At 40.2% G+C, this 21,704-nt stretch overlaps 1 protein-coding gene across 11 annotated transcripts in view; it reads right to left on the bottom strand.

The window, feature by feature from the left end:
- Window positions 1-21,704, bottom strand: part of TAB3 (TGF-beta activated kinase 1 (MAP3K7) binding protein 3) — an 88,332-nt gene that overhangs the window by 31,820 nt on the left and 34,808 nt on the right. For 7 of the 11 annotated variants that reach the window (XR_004819819.1, XR_004819818.1, XM_035725576.1 and 4 more), the window contains 2 exons: window positions 19,462-19,538; window positions 19,105-19,219 (listed from right to left, as the gene is read on the bottom strand). The exons of 1 other annotated variant lie outside the window; for it this stretch is intronic. The gene's annotated coding sequence lies outside the window, so the exon portion shown is untranslated. Of the gene's footprint in view, window positions 1-1,478; window positions 1,502-19,104; window positions 19,220-19,461; window positions 19,539-21,704 lie in introns of those variants that run through there. 3 more of the 11 variants (XM_027608273.2, XM_027608274.2, XM_027608277.2) reach the window with 2 other exon arrangements.

The following is a 21,704-nucleotide window of genomic DNA, read 5'->3' as shown; positions in this document are numbered from 1 at the left end:
TTTAAGTATGTGAAGTAAACACCTGCATCATCTTAAGAGGCATGGAAACCATGATTGTAAGCTACATGGTCTAAACCACACACATAAGGAAGGGTCATTCCACACCAAATCTTCTTTACCTTGCAAATAAGTCCTGAAACTTTAAATCATGTCATTACTTGGGGCAATGTAGAGAACTACAATCAATATTTCAAAAATAAAAAATGTTCGGATGGGTGTAAGAAGGCAGCATAGGAAGACCCTGAACTCACGTCCTCCCATGGACACACCATATTTACACCTATATATACATCAATTCCTCCCGAAGAACAAAGGGCTGACAGGACACCTTCCGCACAGTACAAGGCTAGAGGGACCTCAAACAGAACGGCAAGAGAAAGAGATGCATGGTAACAAGGGCAACCCCCCGCCCTTGACGCCACAAACTGCAATAGTGGAAGGTATCACTGCCCAGCGCACTGAAAAAAAGCTGCAGTTTAAAGGGTTAACTAGACTGTAAGTGAAGGAAAAACCATTTATTGACCCCAGAACATCCACCCCAGTGGGGTAACGACTGGAAGTCTCCCTGGGGTCAGAGGTGCTGGTGAGTGCCACTGGTGACCTGCCCACTCCCACCGTGACAGTCCACGCAGGAGCAGGGACCGGATGTTCTAGACAGCCTGTCTCTTCGGCTAGTGCTGGACCCCAAGCACACACCAGGCCCAGCCATCTAAGCAGGGGAGCCCCAGTGAGGCGCACGCCAGGGCACACCTCGCCTATATCCAACACAGCTCCAGTAATCTCACCAAGGGGGCACAGTGCAAAGCCCCTTGAGACACTGCCATCCACGCCAGGTGCTGCTCCAGTTTTCCATTAGGGTAGCCCTGCTGCAGAGTGCCCCAGGACCCCAGGACCACACGGATCGCAGCTCCAGGCAGCAAGCTACCCAAACGTGCGAGGAACACACAGTCTGCACGGAGGATGTGTCTACACAAGGCCACTCCTCTAAGACTGGGAGAGGCGGCTCTTCCACCTCATTCATAGAAACAAACACAGAAAATCAGATTTAAAAAAGGAGCAGAGGAATATGCTAGTAAGACAAAATTTCAAGGAAATAACTAAACCAAAATGAGATAAGCCATCTACCTGACAAAGATTTCAAAGTAACGATCATAAAGTTGCTCAACAGACTTGAGAGAAGAGAGGATGAATTCACTAAGAACTTCCACAGAAAGACACTGTTTTTAAAAAAAAAAAAAGACTAAAGTAACTGAAATAAAAAATATACTAGAGGTAATCAACAGATTAGATGATACAGAAGATGCAGAAGAACAGATGAGCAATCCAGAAAATGGGAACAAAAAACATTCAAGCTGAACACCAAAAAGAAATGGAATTTTAAAAAATGACAACATCAAGCAAATTAACATTCTCATGATATGGATCTCAGGAGACTAAGAAAGGGGCAGAAAATTTATGTGAAGAAATAACAGGGGCACCTGGGTGGCTCAGATGGTTGGGCATCTGCCTTCGGCTCAGGTCATGATCCCAGGGTCCTTGGATCGAGCCCCACATCGGGCTCCTGGCTCAGCGGGGAGCCTGCTTCTCCTTCTCCCTGCTCATGCTTTCTCTCTCTCTGTTATCTCTGTGTCTCAAATGAATAAATTAAATCTTAAAAAAAAAAGGAAAAAGAAATAACAGCTGAAAACTTCCCTAACCTACAGAACAAAAGAGACATCCAGGTTCAAGAAGCAGAGAGCCCCAAAGAGGGACATACCAAAACACGTAATAATTAAAATGTCAAAGATCAAAGATAATGAGAAGATCTTACAAGCAGCAAGAGGAAACCAAACAGTTATGCACAACAAAAAAACCTATGAGGATATCAGCTGATTTTTCAGCAGAAACACTGCAGGCCAAAAGATGTACTCAAAGTGCCAAAAGGAAAAAAAAATTGACAACCAACAATCCTCTGCACTACAAGGTTATCACATAAAATCAAAGAAACAGAGTTTCCCAGACAAACAAGTTAAGTTAAAGGAGTTCATCACCACTGAACCAGCCTTACAAGAAATGCTAAAGGGACTTCTTTAAGTGGAAAAGAAAAAGCCATGATGAGAGGGTAAGAAAACAATGAAAGGAAAAAATTTCAAGGGTAAAGGCAAACACACAGTACATCAATCACTTACACTGCTAGTACGAAGGTTAAAAGGCAACAGGAGTAAAATCATTTGTACTTAAAAAATTAAGGGAGTCACAAAAAGATGTAAAACATATATAAAAGATGGATGAGAAAGTAAAAATGTAGTTCTTTTAGAATGTGTGATAGAACTTTGGCAATGAGCAACTTAATATAAACTGCTATATACTTAGGATGTTATGTATGAACTTCAAGGTAACTATAACACAAAAACCTATAAGAAATACACCAAAAAATAAAAAGGAATTCAAGCATAAAACTAAAAGTCATCAATCACAATGGAAGAGCAAGAGAATAAAGAAACAGACAACTACAAAAGCTATCAAAAAAATTAACAAATGACAGTAAGTACATACCTATCAATAATTACTTTAAATGTGAATGGTCTAAATATTCTGATCAAAAGCCACAGGGTATGCATAAAAAAAAAAAAAACAAGACCCATCTACATGCTGCCTAGGAGAGACTTAACTTCAGACAAAAAGACACATACAGACTGAAAATGAAGAGATGGAAACACATTCCATGTAAATGGAAGCCAAAAAAAAAAAAAAAAAACTTGGGTCGCAATACTTCTATCAGACAAAATAAACTTTAAAACAAAGACTGCGAGGCACCTGGGTGGCTGAGTTAGTTAAGCGGCTCAGGTCATGATCCCAGGGTCCTGGGATAGAGCACCACATCGGGCTCCCTGCTCAGCAGGGAGTTCACTTCTGCCCCTCCCTTTGCCCCTCTCCTCACCTCCCTGCTTGTGCTCTCTGCTCTCTCTTGGGTTCTCTCTAAAATAAATAAAATATTAAAAAAAAATAAAATAAAACAAAGACTGCAACGGAAGACAAAGAAAGGCATTATGTAATGATAAAAGGATCAATCCAACAAGAGAATATTACAGTTGTAAATACACACCCAACATTAGGGCACCTAAATACATAAAACAAATGTTAACAGGGGGCGCCTGGGTGGCTCAGTCGTTAAGAGTCTGCCTTCGGCTCGGGTCATGATCCCAGGGTCCTGGGATCAAGCCCCACATCGGGCTCCCTGCTCAGCGGGAAGTCTGCTCCTCCCTCTCCCACTCCCCCTGCTTGTGTTCCCTCTCTCACTATCCCTCTCTGTCAAATAAATAAAATCTTTAAAAAAAAATGTTAACAGACGAACCATGAGAGACTATGGACTCTGAAAAACAAACTGAGGGTTCTAGAGGGGAGGAGGGTGGGGGGATGGGTTAGCCTGGTGATGGGTATTAAAGAGGGCACATTCTGCATGGAGCACAGGGTGTTATGCACAATGAATCATGGAACCCTACATCAAAAACTAATGATGTAATGTATGGTGATTAACATAACAATAAAATTTTTTTTAAAAGATTATTGCAACAAAAAAAACGTTAACAAACGAAAGGGGAGAAACAGAATAATAGAGTAATTGCAAGACACTTTAACATTCCACTTACATCAATATATAGATCACTGACACAGAAAATCCAACAAGATACACTGGCTTTGAATGACATATTAGACCAGAGGGACCAAATATGTACAGAACATTCCATCCCAAAACAGAAGAATACATAACTCATTTCAAGTGCACATGGAACATTCTCCAAGATAAATCACATGTTAGGCCACAAATCAAGTCGCAATTAATTTAAGAAGATTGAAATCATATCAAACATGTTTTCTAATGACAATATGGAACTAGACATCAGTAACCACAGCAACAACAAAAACTGGAAAAACACTACCATGCAGAAGCTAACAAATATGCTACTAACCAACCAATGTGTCAACAAGGACATGAAAGAGGAAATTTAAAAATACCTGGAGACTAATGAAAATAAAAAACACAACAATTCAAAATCTTTGTGACACAGCAGAAGCACTTCTAAGAGGGACGTTTATAGTGATACAGGCCGATCTCAAAAAAAAACAAGAAAAATCTCTACACCTGAAGGGACCAGAAAAAGTAAGGACAAACAAAGCCCAGGGTTACCAGAAGGAAGAAAAGAGTAAAAATCAGAGTGGAAATAAATGAAATAGAGACTGAAACACAATAGAAAAGATCAGTGAACCAAGAGCTGGTTCTTTGAAAAGATAAAAAAGAACCCTGATAGACCTTTAGCCAAACTCATCAAGAAAAAGAGAAGAATCAAATAAAATCAGAAATGAAAGAGGAGAGGGCGCCTGGGTGGCTCAGTCGGTTAAGTTGGCATCCAAGTCTTGATCTCAGGGCTGTGGGATCAAGCGCACACTGGGCATGGAGTCTGCTTAAGATTCTCTCTCTCCCTCTCCCTCCCCACCCCGCTCTCTTTGTGTGCTCTCTCAAAAAAAAAAAAAAAAGGGAAAGGAAAAGAAAAGAGAAAAATGAAAGAGGAGAAATAACAACTGACGCCACAAAACCACAAAGAATTATATGCCAAGACACTGGACATTGTAGAAAAGATGGGTAATTCCTAGAGATACACAATCTTCCAAGACTGGATCAGGAAGAAGAGAATATCTGAAGAGTGATTAGTTCTAGTAACAAAACTGAATCGATAATCAAAAAACTACCGCCCCCCCCCCAAAAAAGTCCAGGACCATATGGCTACACAAGTAAATTCTACCAAACATTTAAAGAGCTAACACCTAACCTTCTCAAAGTATTCAAAAAAATAGAAGGAAAACTTCCACATTCATTCTATGAGACGAGCATTACCCTGATATCAAAACTAGGTAAAGACACTACAATAAAAGGAAATTACAGGGGTGCCTGGATGGCTCAATTGGTTAAGCGTCCGATTCTTGATTTCAACTCAGGTCATGATCTCAGGTTCATGAGATCGAGCCCCACATCGGGTTCCACGAGGAGTCTGCTTAAGATTCTCTCCCTCTCCCTCTAACCCTCCCACCCCTGCTCACACACTCTCTTAAAAAAAATTAATTAAAAAATGACAGAGTACTATCTCTGATAAACAAAGATGCAGAAATCATCAACAAAATATGAGCAAACCAAATTCTACACACTGACAAAGTCATTCACCACAATCAAATGGGGTTTATTCCAGGGATGTGAGGATGGTTCAATATCTAAGAATCAATGAACCTGATACACCACATTAACAAAAGGATAAAAAGTATATGATCATCTGAATAGCTGGAGAAAAAAATTTTGACGAAATTCAACATGCATCCACGATAAAAACACTCAACAAAGTGGGTTCAGAAGAAGATAACTGAACATAATACAGACCATAGATGAAAAACAGTACGCTGAATGGAGAATAAGTGAGAGTTTTCCCCCTAAGGTCAGGAACAAGACAAGGATGTCCACTCTCACCAGTTTTATTCAAGACGGTACTGGAAGTCCTAGTCACAGCAATCAGACGCTAGAAATAAAAGGCATCCAAAGTGGTGAGGAAGAAATAAAACTCACTATTCACAGATGACAAGACATTATACAGAAAAAACGCCAAAGATACCACCAAAAAACTATTAAAATAAATGATTTCAGTAAAGTTACAGGATACAAAATACACAGAAGTCTGTTGCATTTCTATACACTTAACGACAAAATGAGAAAATTCCATTTACAAGTGCATCAAAACAGAATAAAATGTAGAAATAAACTTAACTAAGGAAATGAAAGACCTGTACTCTGAAAACTGTAAGACACTGATGAAAGAAACTGAAGATGACACAAACAATTGGAAAGATCCATCAGGCTCATGGAGTGGTATAATTATTATTGTTAAAATGTCCATACTATCCAAAGTAATCTACAGATTCAATGCAATCCCTATCAAAATACCCACAGTATTTTTCAGAGAACCACAACAAATAATCCCAAAATTTGTATGGAACCACAAAAGACCCCAAAGAGCCAAAGCACTCTTGAGAAAGAAGAACAAAGCTGGAGATATCACAATCCCAGATTTCAAGCTATACTACAAAGGTATAATAATCAAAATGGTATGGTAATGTACAAAAATAGACACATAAGATCAATGAAACAGAACATAGAGCCCAGAAAGAAACCCCGGCATACAGAGTCAATTAATCTACAATAAAGGAAGCAAGCATATACAATGGGGTAAAAACAGTCTCTTCAATAAATGGTGCTAAAAAAAAAACTGGAGAGCTAATGCCAAAGAATGAAACTGTGCCACTTTCTTACACCATACACAAAAATAAACTCAAAATGGATTAAAGACCTAAATGTGAGACCTGAAAGCATAAAAATCCTAAAAGAAAACATAGTCAGTCATGTCTTAGACATCAGCCTTAGCAACATTTTTTTTTTTTAAGATTTTATTTATTTGACAGAGAGAGAGAGAGAACGAGAGCAGGAACACAAGTAGGGGGAGTGGGAGAGGGAGAAGCAGGCTTCCCGCGGAGCAAGGAGCCCAATGCGGGGCTCAATCCCAGGACACTGGGATCCTGACCTGAGCGAAAGGCAGACACTTAATGACTGAGCCACCCAGGCACCCCAGCAACATTTTTCTTCATGTCTCCTTAGGGAAACAAGAAAAACTATGGGGACTACATCAAACTAAAAAGCTTTTACATGGCAAAAGAAACCATCAACAAACAAAGAAGACAACCTATTGAAGGGGAGAAGATATTTCCTATTGAAGGGGAGAAAACATATAAAGAATGCATACAACACCAAAACCAAACCAAACCAAAACACCAAACATTCCAATTAAAAATGGGCAGAAGAACCTGAATAGGCATTTTTTCCAAAGACATCCAGATGACCAAGAGACACGTGAGAAGTCACTCAACACCACGCATCATCAGGAAAATGCAAATCAAAATCACAATGAATTAGCACTTCACTCTTGTCAAAATGTCTAATATCAAAAAGACAAAAGTAAGTGTTGGCGAGGATGTGGAGGAAAAAAATCCTCATGCACTAATGATGAGAATGTAAACTGGTGTAGCCACTATGGAAAACAGTATGGAGGTTTCCCAAAAAATTAAAAATAGAACTACCATACAATACAGTGATTCCACTGCTGGGTATTTACCTGAAGAAAATGAAAACCCTAATTTGAAAGGATACATGCACCCCCATTTTTACTGCAGCATTATTTATAATAGCCAAGTTATAGAAACATCCCAAGTGTCCACTGATAGCTGAATGGTAAGGAACATGTGGAATATATACACAATGGAGTATTACTCAGCCACAAAAAAATAACATCTTGTCACTCACAACAACATTAACCTACAGGGTATTATGCTAAGTGAAATAAACCAATCACAGAAGGACCTATACTATATGATTTCACTTACATGCAGAATCTAAAAAAAAAAAAAAAGAACAAGCAAGAAAAAAGAAACAGACTCATAAAGAGAGAAGAAACTGGTGGTTGCCAGAGGAGAGGAGGGATGGGCAAAATACATGAAGGGGATTAAGAGGTACCAACATCTAGTTATAAAATAAATAGGTCACAGGGATAAAAAGACAGTAGGAAATACAGTCAATAATATTGTAATAATGATGTATCGTGAAAAATGGTAGCTACACTTATTGTACTGAGCATTCCTAATGTATAGAATTGTTGAATGAGTCTCTAATATGACATTGTAAGTCCACTATCCTTGAATAAAAAAAATTTTTTTAAACTGAATAAATCTTTGAAAAACAAAGAAATAAAGATATTTAAGGAAAATACTGAATTACTTTTGCTCGTTTATAATTAGATAGATACTTAAAAAAACATCATGTAATCTCAAACCTGATATTGGTTATAGGCAGGGCATTTCGTTTTGCATACAAACTGCTAGCTTTCACTGGGTGTCTGGCTTGCTCTCCTCTTCCTTCCAAGCTAAGACTGTCAGGAGTTATGTACACTCTTTTTGTCTACCAAGTGGCCACAAAGCCCATACCTGTGAGACTCTGCCTAACCACAGGTTAAAAAAAAAAAAGCCATCAGTGACTGTTTTAATGACTTCCAGTCACAACACGAAAGCTATCCAATGAACATGAAGAAAAATTAAAATGTGGGGGAATATGACCGGCACATATATGGGCTTTCTGTCCACCCTGTACTCTTCTCCCTACAATCCATACCTTAGTCTGCTTTAACCTGGCTCTTATCACTGTTCCACTGAAATACCACAATCTCTCTGCTGCTAAATCCAGAGGATATATTTTCTGGTCCCTATGCCCCCTTGATCTCTGCAGCATCTGACAATACTGATTGCTCCTTTTTTTAGCCTCTTTGACAACATACTAGCCTGGTTTCTTCCCACCTCTTTTGTCCCATTAACGTCTGTCTGGTTTTTGCCCTAAGTTGCTTCCTCTTTCCATTCTACATCCTTTTAACCAGTGATCATATCCACTAGTAGGCATTCAGTAACATTTAAAGGCTGAGGATTCCCAAATTGGTATCTTGAACATCATGCTCTCTCCAAGACTCCAGACACATAGAGCCACTTGCCTACTACAGAGCACCATCTGGATATGCCCAAAGATAATTGTCAATATGTTCAAAAAGGAAATCCTCACCACAACCCTTTCCCCAAATGCTCTCTGTTCTCTCCACGAATGTTACCACTATTCACTCAGTAACAATACGAGAAACCAGGGTGTGATCCCTGACTTCCCATTCTTGCACAACCAACTACAGGGTGAAACAAAGCGGTTATGGTTTCCACCACAGTTCTGCCATCTGTTAGTGTCTAAGAAAATACTCAATCCTCACACCTTTGAAATTTCACCTATAAAATGGAAATAATAGTAGGGCTGTAGTAAAACTTAAATGTCAAACATTAGTAAGTCAGAAAGCACTAGTTACCATTATTCGGGGCATTTCTGAATATTGTCATCAACATTACGGCTCCAATGTCATGCTGCTCTCTCACCTCTGGTCTTGCCTTCCTCCCACATCACAGCCAGAGTATTTGTGTTCTAAGATGCAGATCTGATCATGCCCCCTCCACTCTGCATCCCAACAGAACAGAGCCAGGTGTGATTCTGTGCATGGCTGTCCTGTGCTACCTCCTCCTAGGGCATGAGACCATGATCATCCATCTGCCTGAGATGCTTTTCTTCCTCCCTCCCCACTGCTTCTTGAAGCCACATCGATCCTGTACACGTTGGTACTGATGGCACTTCCTCTAAGAGGGCTTCCACTGACAACCCCCTTCCCCGAGTCCTACCGCCATGCCTCTCCTCTACCCACAGCGCGCTAGAGGACCCTCCACTGTGCTTTCACTGCAGGTTGTGCTTATCCTCACAGGCGCACTGAACACACGACACTGAAGCCACCAGTGTATCTAAAGGTCTCTCATATAAACTGTAGCTCTATCTAGAACATGCTGTTACACCACAGAGTGGGGGAAGTACTCAAAAATGATGGGAGCTTGTCCTAAGGACCTGAGAGCCAGTTTGAAAAGGCTCCCACTGGCCAAACCTGTGACAATTTGAGTACCAAAATAATTAAGGACAGTAATGAATTACAGGCCTGTAGAAAACAGGAACCCATGAGTCGCTATCAGTATTAAATACACACGTACATAAATGGAGAAGGGAGGACTTTTATTTATAGTAGAATCCAACTGGTAAACATGCAAGGAGTGCTGAAGCCCAAAAAAAATCATCATTTTGCCAATATCACAGTACAGACTGCTTCAAGAAAAAAATCATCAATGGATGCTAAATCTAGGAGTAGATTTGGATGAAGAGTAGTATGTATGAATGGTCTTCAAGTATCTCCCCAAAGAACTGCTTATTAGTTGTGGGGGGAGAAGGGGAGATTACACAGTAGATAAATCAAACAGTATCATGATTAGTAATCAAAATTAACATCAATGAGGGAAAGATGGACAACGTACACCTCTAGATGGGACACCCTGAGAAAACATATTACTTTCCAATATTCCAGTCAGGAATGCAGAACCTGAGGGGTGCCTGCGTGGCTCAGGCAGTTAAGCACCCGCCTTCCATCTTCGGCTCAGGTCATGATCCCAGGGTCCTGGGATCGAGTCCTGCGTCACGCTCCCTGCTCAGTGGGGGAACCTGCTTCTCCCTCTCCCTCTGCCTTCTATTCCCCCTGCTTGTACTCTCTCTCTCTCAAATAAATAAAATCTTAAAAAAAAAGGAATGCGGAACCTGAAACTTATGAGGAAAAAGACAAGCCAAAATGATAAATGTTCTATTTAAAAAAAAAAAAAGAGGGGTGGAAACAGGGTGAGAATGTCATCTTAAAAAAGCCAATGTCATAAAAGAAAAAGGCAAGAAAAATACCACAGATTAAAGGAGACAGAGTACATGACAACTTAATCTAATAAAATTCCTAGACTGGGTCCTACACTAAGTGGGGAAAATGTTATAAAAGAATGGATCAATTCAAAAACTAATGATGTAACGTATGGTGATTAACATAATAAAAAATTTTTAAAAAGAATGGATCAATTGACAAAATTGAAAGATGGTAGATTATGAAAAGTATTCCATTATGTTTAATTTATTGAACTTACTAAGTTTACTGAATTGCTAACTGTGCTATGGTTCTATGTGAGACTACACTTAGTTTTGGAAATTAGGCAGTGAAATATTTAGGGGTAAACAGTATGACAACTTACTCTCAAAATGATTCAGGAAAAAAAATATACCATGTATGTGTACATGTATGCCTGTACACAAACACACACACACATACATGCACAGAACGAGGGCACAAATAAAGCCAACAGGGGAAATATTAATAGGCCAATATGCATCAAGGATATAAGGTGCTCTTTGTAAAAATTTTTACTCTTGCAACTCTGTACCTCTGGAATTATTTCCAAATAAAAAGTCAAAACAAAACAAAAAGGCTGTAGTTCTAGTCAAGGGCTATGCTTTGTTCACCCCTGCATTTCCAGAGCCTGAGCTCATACTTGCTCATATGTCTGTTAAATAACGAAGAGTCACTTTTACTATACCAAACCAATTTACCTAATAAAATAAAAAATATATAGACCAACCTTGTCCTGTACCTCCTATGCACACCCCCCAAAAAATATTGGGAGATACAGGGATCACCTCTGTAGAATAATTTATGAATGCTTAGGAAAAAGGGAAAATAGATTTAAGCTACTAATTCTTTGAGTATGTTTTTCCAGTTTTCTACTCTTAAAATATCCCAAATCTGAAAAGCTAAAATATTCTACCAGATTAACAATCCAGGCTTAATTTAAAATGTACATTATTTCAAAGTCTTTAGGGTTAACTTTAGTCCTTAGGGTCAATTCAAACCTGTTCGGGGGCGCCTGAATGGTTCTGTCGGTTAAGTGGCCAACTCTGGGTTTCAACTCAGGTCATGATCTCATGGTCATGAGATCGGGACCCGCGTTGGACTCTGTGCTCAGCGAGTAGTCTGCTTCAGATTCTCTCTCCCTCTCCCTCTAGCTTGCGCGCTCTCTCAAATAAATAAAATCTTTAAACCTGTTTGAATTACCCACCATTTTCATCAAAACAACCATTATCTGCCATTTTCACAGTAAGGTGATCTATAATTTGCACTAGCCAAAGGAGTCCTAGATGAATAACCCTGCCAAGTCACTGAAGGTCTAAGACAGCACTAATAAAAATATAATGCAAGTCCCTTTAAATGTTCTAGTAGCCACATGAAGGAAAAAGCAAAGGTGAAATTTCAATATATTTTATTTAATCTGATATATCAAAAATACTATTGTTTTAATATATGATGAATATAAAAATCACTGATGAGCTACTTTACATATTTCTCTCCAACGAGGTCCTTGAGATCCAGTGTGCATTTTATACGAACAGCACATCACAATTCAGACTGGCCACATTTCAAGTAGTCAGCAGTTACCTGCAGGTAGCAGTGGCTACCTTACTGGACAGCACAGCTCTAAGGCTTTAGGATTTTCATTCAATTAAAAGGCTAAGACCTACAACTCTTAGATTCTATAATTCAGTATCTCCTTTGAGGGTATACAACTGATTAGGCACAGGGTCTGGCACAGACTAGGTATTCAATGAACATTTGTTAGGTGAAATAGAAAAGAAAAATGAAATTCACTGAATTTAATGGTAAGAATGACCTTAAGTCATCAAATCTGCTTGTATTTACAGAAATGATGACAAGTTTCCCACCAGGAAATGATACTTCAATACTTGAGGGGCTAACCATATTCAGAACACTTGATAGCTATTTAACTGTCATCAAAAAAGAGTTTCTGAAGCACCCAAAAGCTTAACTCAAGCTTCTCTAGTGGTTCCAAAGAACAGTTTTATTCATTTCTCAACCCTAATTTCAAGTCTTTAAAATATAAGGATAATACAACTGCCTTCTTACGAAGAAGAAAAGGCGACAAGGGTAAACAAAAACAAAGACGCTTCAGGCGTCAAGCAAGAGTTTGGGTTCTGTCCAGTTCTGAGCTCTTGGGAGCTGCTAGCTCTCCGCCAGCTCTGTCCACCTTTAAAACCTCAGGAGCCACCAACGCCAAAGTTACCATTAATTTCACTACTACTGCTATCAGATACCATTTACTGAACAACTGTGCCCTCCAAGGTAGCTGTGATTACCTCTAGCTTACAAATAAGAAAACAACCTCAGGGCGCCTGGGTGGCTCAGTCGGTTAAGCGTCTGCCTTCAGCTCAGGTCATGATCCCGGGCTCCTGGGATTGAGCCCCGCATCGGGCTTCCTGCTCGGCAGGAAGCCTGCTTCTCCCTCTCCCACTCCCCCTGCTTGTATTCCCTCTCTTGTTATGTCTCTGTCAAATAAATAAATAAAAATCTTTAAAAAAATAAAAAATTTTAAAAAATAAGGAAACAACCTCACAGAATGGGCATATGGCAGAATCATGACTCAAATCCAAGCCTGCCTTCTCCAAAGGCTGTGTTCTTTCCACCATGTCACTGGTAGGTATCAAGGACACTGCCAGTAGGGTGAGGATGAGCGCCTTTCTTTGGGGGAAAAAAGACAAGAAACCCCCATCAACTTATCATCCAAAAAGGGGGTTACAGGGGTGGGAGGTGAAGGGCTGAGAGGGGTGCAAAGAACCCTTGTATAAATAAGCTGTTGTAGGACATGTAAGAGGCAGAGCTAAAAGGACAAAATTTGCCCTTAAGAGTTACAAATACTTGCCTTTGAAAATAACATATTAAAAATCATCTTTAAAATCAAAGCCAACAACTTACCCACAAAGATGGCTACCATCTGAAAAGATGATTTAAATTTTACTTATTTATTTGACAAAGAGAGAGAGAGAGCACAAGCAAGGGGAGCAGCAGAGAGAGAGAGGGAGAAGCGGGCTCCCTGCCGTGGGGCTCAGTCCCAGGACCCTGGGATTATGACCTGAGCCAAAGGCAGACGCTTAACCAACTGAGCCACCCAGGCGTCCCCTGAAAAGATGATTAACAGCAGACCTACTTTTCACAGCAAATATGAAAATGTCTTCTCTTTAAAGGATTATGTACGTAATCTGAACAGTGGTTAGCACTCTGCCCTATACAAACAGTCATGCTCATAAGCACTAACTGACATGGATAATCATTAAGTATTTCACAATATATAACTCTCTGAATAATTTCCTGATGATTAAAAAAATGTTAAAATTCTTCTTTAAAAAAAGCAATTTCCTTTCTGCTGAGAGGTTAAAACAGATAGTTTACAAATAGAAAGTATTGTAGCAAGTAAGATGAGCCTGTCTCCCTAAAAAACAAAGTTTTAAAATAAAGTACTACACTACGTTTTTGCATGTAATCCCACAGCATACAACTAAGATGAAACACTGGCCTATAGTATCTTATATTATAGATTTCGATGTGATGCACATCAAAACACACCATCTATTCTTGTCCAGATATTATCAGTGTATGCAACAACTATGCTTAATAGATACGGAGTTTGTTTCTCAACCTTTTAACAGGCTGCTTCTTTTTATACAATTCTAAAGTGATGAGTGATGATCTGAAACCAACCAGAGGACTCAAGCAGTATCTGAATTGTGCTGGCTAGGCTGGCTGTGACCTAACTCCTGGGACACCCTTGAAACACCCCCACCAAAGCACAGATGGCCACAGCTGTGGCTTGTGGAGCTGTGTAGGCGGTAACCCTAGATCAAAAATAAGAAGAAATACTAAAGGCATAAACCCCACGATCATCATAGGGTTCTAAAGCCACATAAACCAAGAAGTTCTACAGGGTGGAGCCTTTGTGGTCTGTCAGCTTTGCGGGCAACTCCCAATTTCTGAGGGCAGGATGGAGAGTAGGGGGCCCAGACGCTAGGCTCAGTGGTGGAATCACTCTGAGCCTTCTTCCAGGGGTGCAGCTAGCCCCACCCCCATTCAGGAGTGCCAGCACCACAAGGTGCAGTGGGTTCTGATCCTCAGAAAGCAGCTACTGGGATTTCTCCAACAGAATTCCTCCTCCCAAACAGAGAGAAAGCTCCCCCAAAGCTCTGTTCTAATGCTGCCATTCTCCACACTCTAGAAAATGACCTCACACCTAGTGCTTTGTTTCCACAGCAAATATTTTCTGAGATCAGCAAATATGCAGGGTTGTGCGGTTATAGGCCTGAGTGTTTACTTCTGCCACATTTTAGCTCACTTCCTAAAATAATTATAGCAGAGGTTACAAACCAATGGTCTGTAGGCCAAATCCAGCCCACTGATCTGCTTGGTTTGACGACCTCAGTAGTGTTAAAGAAAAAAGCTGAGCCACATTTTTTTTTATTTTTTTGAAGATTCTTTATTTCTTTAAGTCATCTCTACACCCAAAGTGGGGTTCGAACTCACACAACCCGGAGATCAAGAGTCACGTGCTCCACTGACTGAGCCAGCCAGGTGCCCGGAGCCACACTTTAAAATAGAGAAATTTTACCTAACAACCTGGATACCCAACTTTTCTCCGAAAAAATCAGAAGCTACAGCAATAGCGGGCAACTGGCTACAGCTAAGGCATGGCTGCACCCTGTAGAAGGGACACGTACTTTCCAGCCTGCCTACTGTCCACACTCCCTAGGCCGTCCCAGACACAGAGGCCTGAGGTCGCCTCACCCACTGGCATACCAGCAGGGTCTGTGCCACCTGCAATATGTTCCATAAAAGGTTTAAAGCCAGTACTGTATCAGTCTAGTCTAGTGTGTCTCGACAGTCGGCTACTGATATGGTAATTTAGGGTACAATAATGCTTCATCATGCAAGCTTGCCCCATGTGTCACAAGGTGGTTAGCATCCTGGCCTGTAAAATGCCAGGAGCGCCCCCAGGTGGTCCCTAGAGAGACAACAGTATCTCAGGCTGACAGCCGCTGCTAGCATCTTAAGTTTGGCGAGGTGAACACTGCTGAGGTTTGAGGAAAAGTTAGCCTGGCCTTGAGAGAACTTTTAAGGAAAGGAATCATTCATTTTTCTGATTAGTCTGGCCCAGCCAATAACCAGTGAACAAAAACATGTATACTCATATAAACCTTTGGAATTTTTACCCATATTCTTGTTGCTTTGGAAGTTTTGGTTTTAGATGGTATTTATTGAGCCATATGTATGTACCAGGCACCAGGCTAAGTGCTTTGTCTCATTTAATCCCCCTTATCCCACAGGAGAGGCAAATAATATCATCCACATTTTACAAATGAGGAAATGTGAGGCTCAGAGAGAGTAAATAATTTGCCTGTAGTCACAGAGTCAAAAAGCAGCAAAGCTAGTAAACGAACATTATTCTCCTATACTTCTGGCTACATGGTAGGACTCTGATGATGTCAAAACTCTTAAAGACAGTTTATTTTTTTTTTAAAGATTTTATTTATTTATTTGAGAGAGAGAATGAGATAGAGCATGAGAGGGGAGAGGGTCAGAGGGAGAAGCAGACTCCCCGCTGAGCGGGGAGCCTGATGTGGGACTCGATCCTGGGACTCCAGGATCATGACCTGAGCCAAAGGCAGTCGCTTAACCAACTGAGCCACCCAGGCGCCCTTAAAGACAGTTTAAATCAAAACCTGATTATAAAACAGAAGGGGTTTTTGTATTAAATAGTAAATTCTTCTAGGTAAGCAGCAACAAGAAGTGGCCAGTAGTGGAGCGTAACTAATGATCTTTTACTGGTAGAGGTAAGGGTTCCAATTTCAAGATTTTTCATGCATATATGTAAAGGTGCAACTAAATGACAAGGAAGGGATAGGAATATGATACTTGTTATTTCCCCTAAATGAGCCCTCCAAATAATTTCAAAGACAATCAACCCACAGGATTTTGATTACAATGGAAACCATTCTGAAACAGTCACATATTCACTGCATCTATCTTACATATTCTCAAAGGAGATATACTACGGATCAGTATTTATATTAAAATAATCAAAAGCATTTTCATGTTAAATATAGTCCCCCAGAAACAAATAGAAGCATATTCAGTTTTTTTTGTTTTTTTTAAAAGATTTTACTCATTTATTTCAGACAGAGAGAGAGACAGCGCGAGTGAGCACATGAGCAGGGGAAGGGGCAGAGACAGAAGCAGGCTCCGGGCTGAGCAGGGAGCCCACCTGGGATCATGACCTGAGCCGAAGGCAGACACTTAACTGACTGAGCCACCCAAGCGCCCCCATATTGTTTAAATTTAAAATGAGCACCTGTCCTCCCAAGTGAGTATCTGCTTGCTAGCTGCCACCTCTACAGAACCCATGATATGTGCCACTCCTGCCGCACCCCACGACCTCCCCAACAAAAATAAAAATAAAGGTACTTGGGATCTTCTCCCAATTCTGAGTATGGAAACAAAAAAGCAGGATATGAGTATTTGTTTTTTACTCTTTATTTTTTTAAAAAAATTATTTTTTGGAGAGAGAGGGGGGAGGGAGGGAGCTCGAGCCAGCAGTGGGGAGGGGCAGATGGAGAGAATCCTGAAGCAGACTCCCAGCCCAGTGGGGAGCCTGACACGGGGCTTGATCCCACAACCTAGGAGATCATAACCCGAGCCGAAACTAAGAGCCAGATGCCCAACTGACTGAGCCACCCAGGTGCCCCAATTATTAGTTTTTAAGTCAGCTCTATGCACAAAATGGGGTTCAAACTCATGACCCCGAAATCAGGAGCCGCATCTTCCATCGACTGAACCACCCACGTGCCCCAAAGAAGTAGGATATTAAAAAATAAAGCAAAATGCCCTTATAGAGTGGTATATGAAAAAAGAAATGGGAAAGCCTTGATTCTTACTAGAAATATTTTGTTCATTTAGGAATACTGAATTGGTGGTAGGAAAAAAATGGTATCTAGGTTAGAAAAATCAAAGGTTTCCTTTATAAAGTGACTTTAAAAATATCTCAAGAACATTCTGGAAAAGGCAAAACTATAGAGACAGTAAAAAGATCAGTGGTTTCCAGGGGTTTGTGGGGAGGGTTCATAGATGAAGCATAAGCAATTTTAAGGGGGTGAAATTATTTTGTATAATACTCTAATAATAGATACATAACATCATGTACTTGTCAAAACCCACAGAACTTTATAACACAAAGAGTGAACCCTTTTTCTTTCTGAGGAGGCAAGGAGCAAGGGAAAGGGAGAGAAAGAATCTTAAGAAGGCTCCACGCCCAGCCCGGAGCCTGATGCAGGGCTCAGTCTCATGACCCTGAGATCATGACCTGAGCCAAAATCAAGAGTCAGACGCCTAACCAACTGAGCCACCCAGGCGCCCCAAGAGTGAACCTTAAAGCATGCAAATTTAAGATCATTTAGTAGGTCAGGGGATCCCAGGAAGGAATAGACACCATCTGATGTAATCTAACTGTATTACAAATGCATGAAACAATGTCATTCCAGAGGGTGGGGGGGAAAGGTGCTGACCTACATAACTTTGGAAATGAGTGGCATTTGTAAGACTAAAGTAAAGGCAAAAGGAAGTGTACATAAGCAATGTACTCTAGTTAATAAAGCTGTTTCCCATTGAGGTAGAAGTTAACAAAACTGATATATATCTGTATATTATTACATATGTACCAGGAGTGAACAATTAAGTACATTGATGGTGAATGGTGAGAGCCAGGTTTCTCACTGTCTGGGAAACGTTACAGACAAGCAAGGAGAGAAGGCTAGAATGATCCATGTGGTAATGGATTAGGTTGAAGACATCAGTAAAAACTCATGTTTAGCTTAATATTGATATAGATATATAAAAACAGATACAGAGAAACATGTATAGACATGCATAAACATACAGATAGTGTATACGTGGGATTTCAGCTAACAGAACCTAGAAACACCATCCCCCCCAAAGTAGCAATGAGCCTACCTCGTACTCAGATCTTGATTTCTAATAACATTAGCATTCTCTAATAAAAGAAACCAGGGCTTTGAGGAGAAATGGCTGATTCTAGAACTAAAACAGTAAGGAGGTGCTCAAAAGGAACCCCACCCCATGATAATGGGGGCATGTTAGGGTAACACATGCGCCAACCAAAAGAGCTCATCAATGGCCAAGGCTAGAAAAATTTAAGCAACAAAACAAATAAAGTAGTAATGCAATATGACCCAAAGTATAAAATAATTATCCATAAACCTCTAATGATACAAAGAAATGACTAAATAAATGAGCAAACAGGGGAGAAGAGACAATCTCCCATTCAGAAGAATTCCCAATAATTTATGTAGAACACCCGAAAGGAGATGCCGTATAACTTCCGACTCCTTAAGTGGTGACTACACAGTGCCTTCATTCCAAACAACACAGTACAAAAGAGAATTAAAAAAAAAAAAAAAAAGTAACATTAGAGTGGAGAATGGAGAAAGCGGACATAAACCTTCTCAGCCGGGTGACCAAAGCCAATGTTAACAGTGACAAATCATGTTGACAGTACATACTCTTGACGTGATGTGACAAGAATATAAGAATGGCACTTTACCTCTGTGGTCTTCCCCTACAAAACCCAGAACACCAGTCTAACAATGAGAAAAACATCAGACAAATCCCGATTGAGGGACATTCTACAAAATACCTGATCAGTTCTCCTCACAACTGACAAGGTCATCAAACCAATGAAAGTCTGAGAAATTGTCACAGCAAGAAGAGCCTAAGGAGACATGACAACTAAACGTCATCCTGGCGGGATCCTAAAACAGAAAAAATACATTAGTTAAAAAGTAAGGAAAAGGGAGTGAACTATGGACTTTAGCTAATAACAGTGTTTCAATATTGGTTAATTAACAGTAACAAACGTACCATGCCAAGGTCATCTATTAATAATAAAAAGAAACTGGGTGCTGGGCATATGGGAACTCTCTGTATTATCCTCTCAGTTTTTCTGTAAAAATAAAACTGTATAAAACAATCTACTTAATTTTAAAAAATTTACCTCAAGATGATTTATGATCTCTGGCACAGGAGTCTTATTCACATCTCCAGCTCTAAAAGCACCTTCTTTTCAGTAGTCTAGAAAGGTGACAAAATGAGGAGTTAGTTATCCTTTTGCTAACTTCCTAACTCAGTATGGAAACATGACAAAAACTCAAGACTTCTGGTGCTTTTAGGTAACAGCACACAGGATGCTATACCACACTTTTAGGGCAGGTGGTTCCTTCCCAAGTATCATCACAAGCTAAATCATCTTCTTTTCTTTTAGATCACAAGTATTTTCTACAGTAACAAAATTCTACATTATCCCAAGAAGACAGCAGCAGTCCAGAAAAATAAAAAAATAACCCACGATTTGTTTTCTTAAGGCTTTTGTAGCACACCTGGTTGTGACGTAGCATCCTGAGCCCCCATCTATTTATAGAAAAAAGGATGAAGCCCAGGCCCTGCAAGCATGTAGGAAACTTTAAATTGTACGGCCAAAATAATAAGTATCTTTTTTTAAAAAATGCTAACTGTAATATAACCCATTTCTGTTCCATGAAGAGCAATTTATATAAAGAACAGTAACCTGACTGGCTTATTTTGACAGATGAGCACTCTCTCTCCCCATCATTCAGAAACTACAATAGTCCCCTCTTACACGTGGTTTCGCCTCCTGCAGTTTCAGTTACCCGTGGTCAACTGCAGTCAGAAGCAGAGGATTCACCTTTCAACATAGCATCAGAAGATCAACAGTGACCTAACGCTATGTCACAGTGCCTATGCCACTCATCCCACTGTAGATCAATAGGCATTTTATCATCTCACATCATCATAAGAAGGGTGAGTACAGTACAATAAGCTTTTTTAAAATATTTTATTTATTTATTTCAGAGAGAGAGAGAGAGCAAGAGCAGGAGAGAGGGGAAGAAAGAGAAGCAGGCTCCTGGTTGGGCAGGGAGCCCGACGCAGGGCTCGATCCCAGGACCCCAGGACCATGACCTGAGCCGAAGGCAGACGCTTCACTGACTGAGCCACACAGGCACCCCTAAAATAAGCTATTTCTTTTTAAGATTTTATTTATTTATTTGAGAGAGAGAGAGAAAATGAGAGACAGCACGAGAGGGGAGAGGTCAGAGGGAGAAGCAGACTCACCGCTAAGCAGGAAGCCTGATGCGGGACTCGATCCCGGGACTCCAGGATCACGACTTGAGCTGAAGGCAGTCGCTTAACCAACTGAGCCACCCAGGCACCCCAAAATAAGCTATTTTAAGAGAGACGCCACATTCACATAACTTTCATTACAGTATACAGTCATAAATATTCTATTTTATGACTATTAATCTCTTCCTGTCCCTACTTTACAAACTTTATCACAGGTTATATACAGAAAAAAACAGAGTAGGGACGCCTGGGTGGCTCAGGCATTAAATGTGTGCCTTCGGCTCAGGTCATGATCCCGGTGTCCTGGGATCAAGCCTCGCGTTGGACTCCCTGCTCAGCGGGCAGTCTGCTTCTCCCTCTCCGGCTCCCCCGATTGTGTTCCCTCTCTCGCTGTCTCTGTCAAATAAATAAATAAAATCTTAAAAACAAAACAAAACATAGTATTATGGGGTTTGGTACTATCTGCAGTTTGGGGGATCCACTGGGTATCTTCGAACGTATTCCCTATGGATAAAGGGGGGGAACTACCATACCTTCATCCCAGTAAACCTAATAATCCAATGTCAACTTTGGATTTGATAACCACAGGAGAGTTAACATACCCTGTTTATCTGTATATTTTCAGCACTTTACCATATTTTTTTTTATTTTTTAATTTCGCAATTACTTTATCTTAAACATTACCCAAAAAATGAGCAAAAGTCCTGGGCACCTACATGAATGCTGTTTTCTACCACATGTAATAGCTTTTTCAGATCTCTGATATGACAATGCAAAATCTACCCCACATTCATGCTAACTCTCTCCCAGTGACCTAAATCACCACAGCTTTCTCCCCTTCCTAAATGCCCAAAAAGTCATGCCTTTATTACCACTATGAGCACCTAAAATAATGTTTTTTAATTTTTTCTTCTCCTCTAGGTATTATCACTGTAAATCTTGAGAACAAAAAACCAACAGTGCCTTGTGTACACTAAATACTTAGGATAAATGACAAAATACAGGATTTTACATTAATTGGGAATCAAGGTGTTTCAAGGGTTTTTTTTGTTTTTGTTCTTTTTTTAAACAAAAGGGTGTTTATTTGTAAAAAGCCAA

Source organism: Zalophus californianus, chromosome X, assembly GCF_009762305.2.
Source record: "Zalophus californianus isolate mZalCal1 chromosome X, mZalCal1.pri.v2, whole genome shotgun sequence".
In the NCBI taxonomy this organism is placed as follows: Eukaryota; Metazoa; Chordata; class Mammalia; order Carnivora; family Otariidae; genus Zalophus; species Zalophus californianus.
Note: the sequence above shows the minus strand (reverse complement) of the source record. Positions and strands in the feature narration are given on the sequence as shown.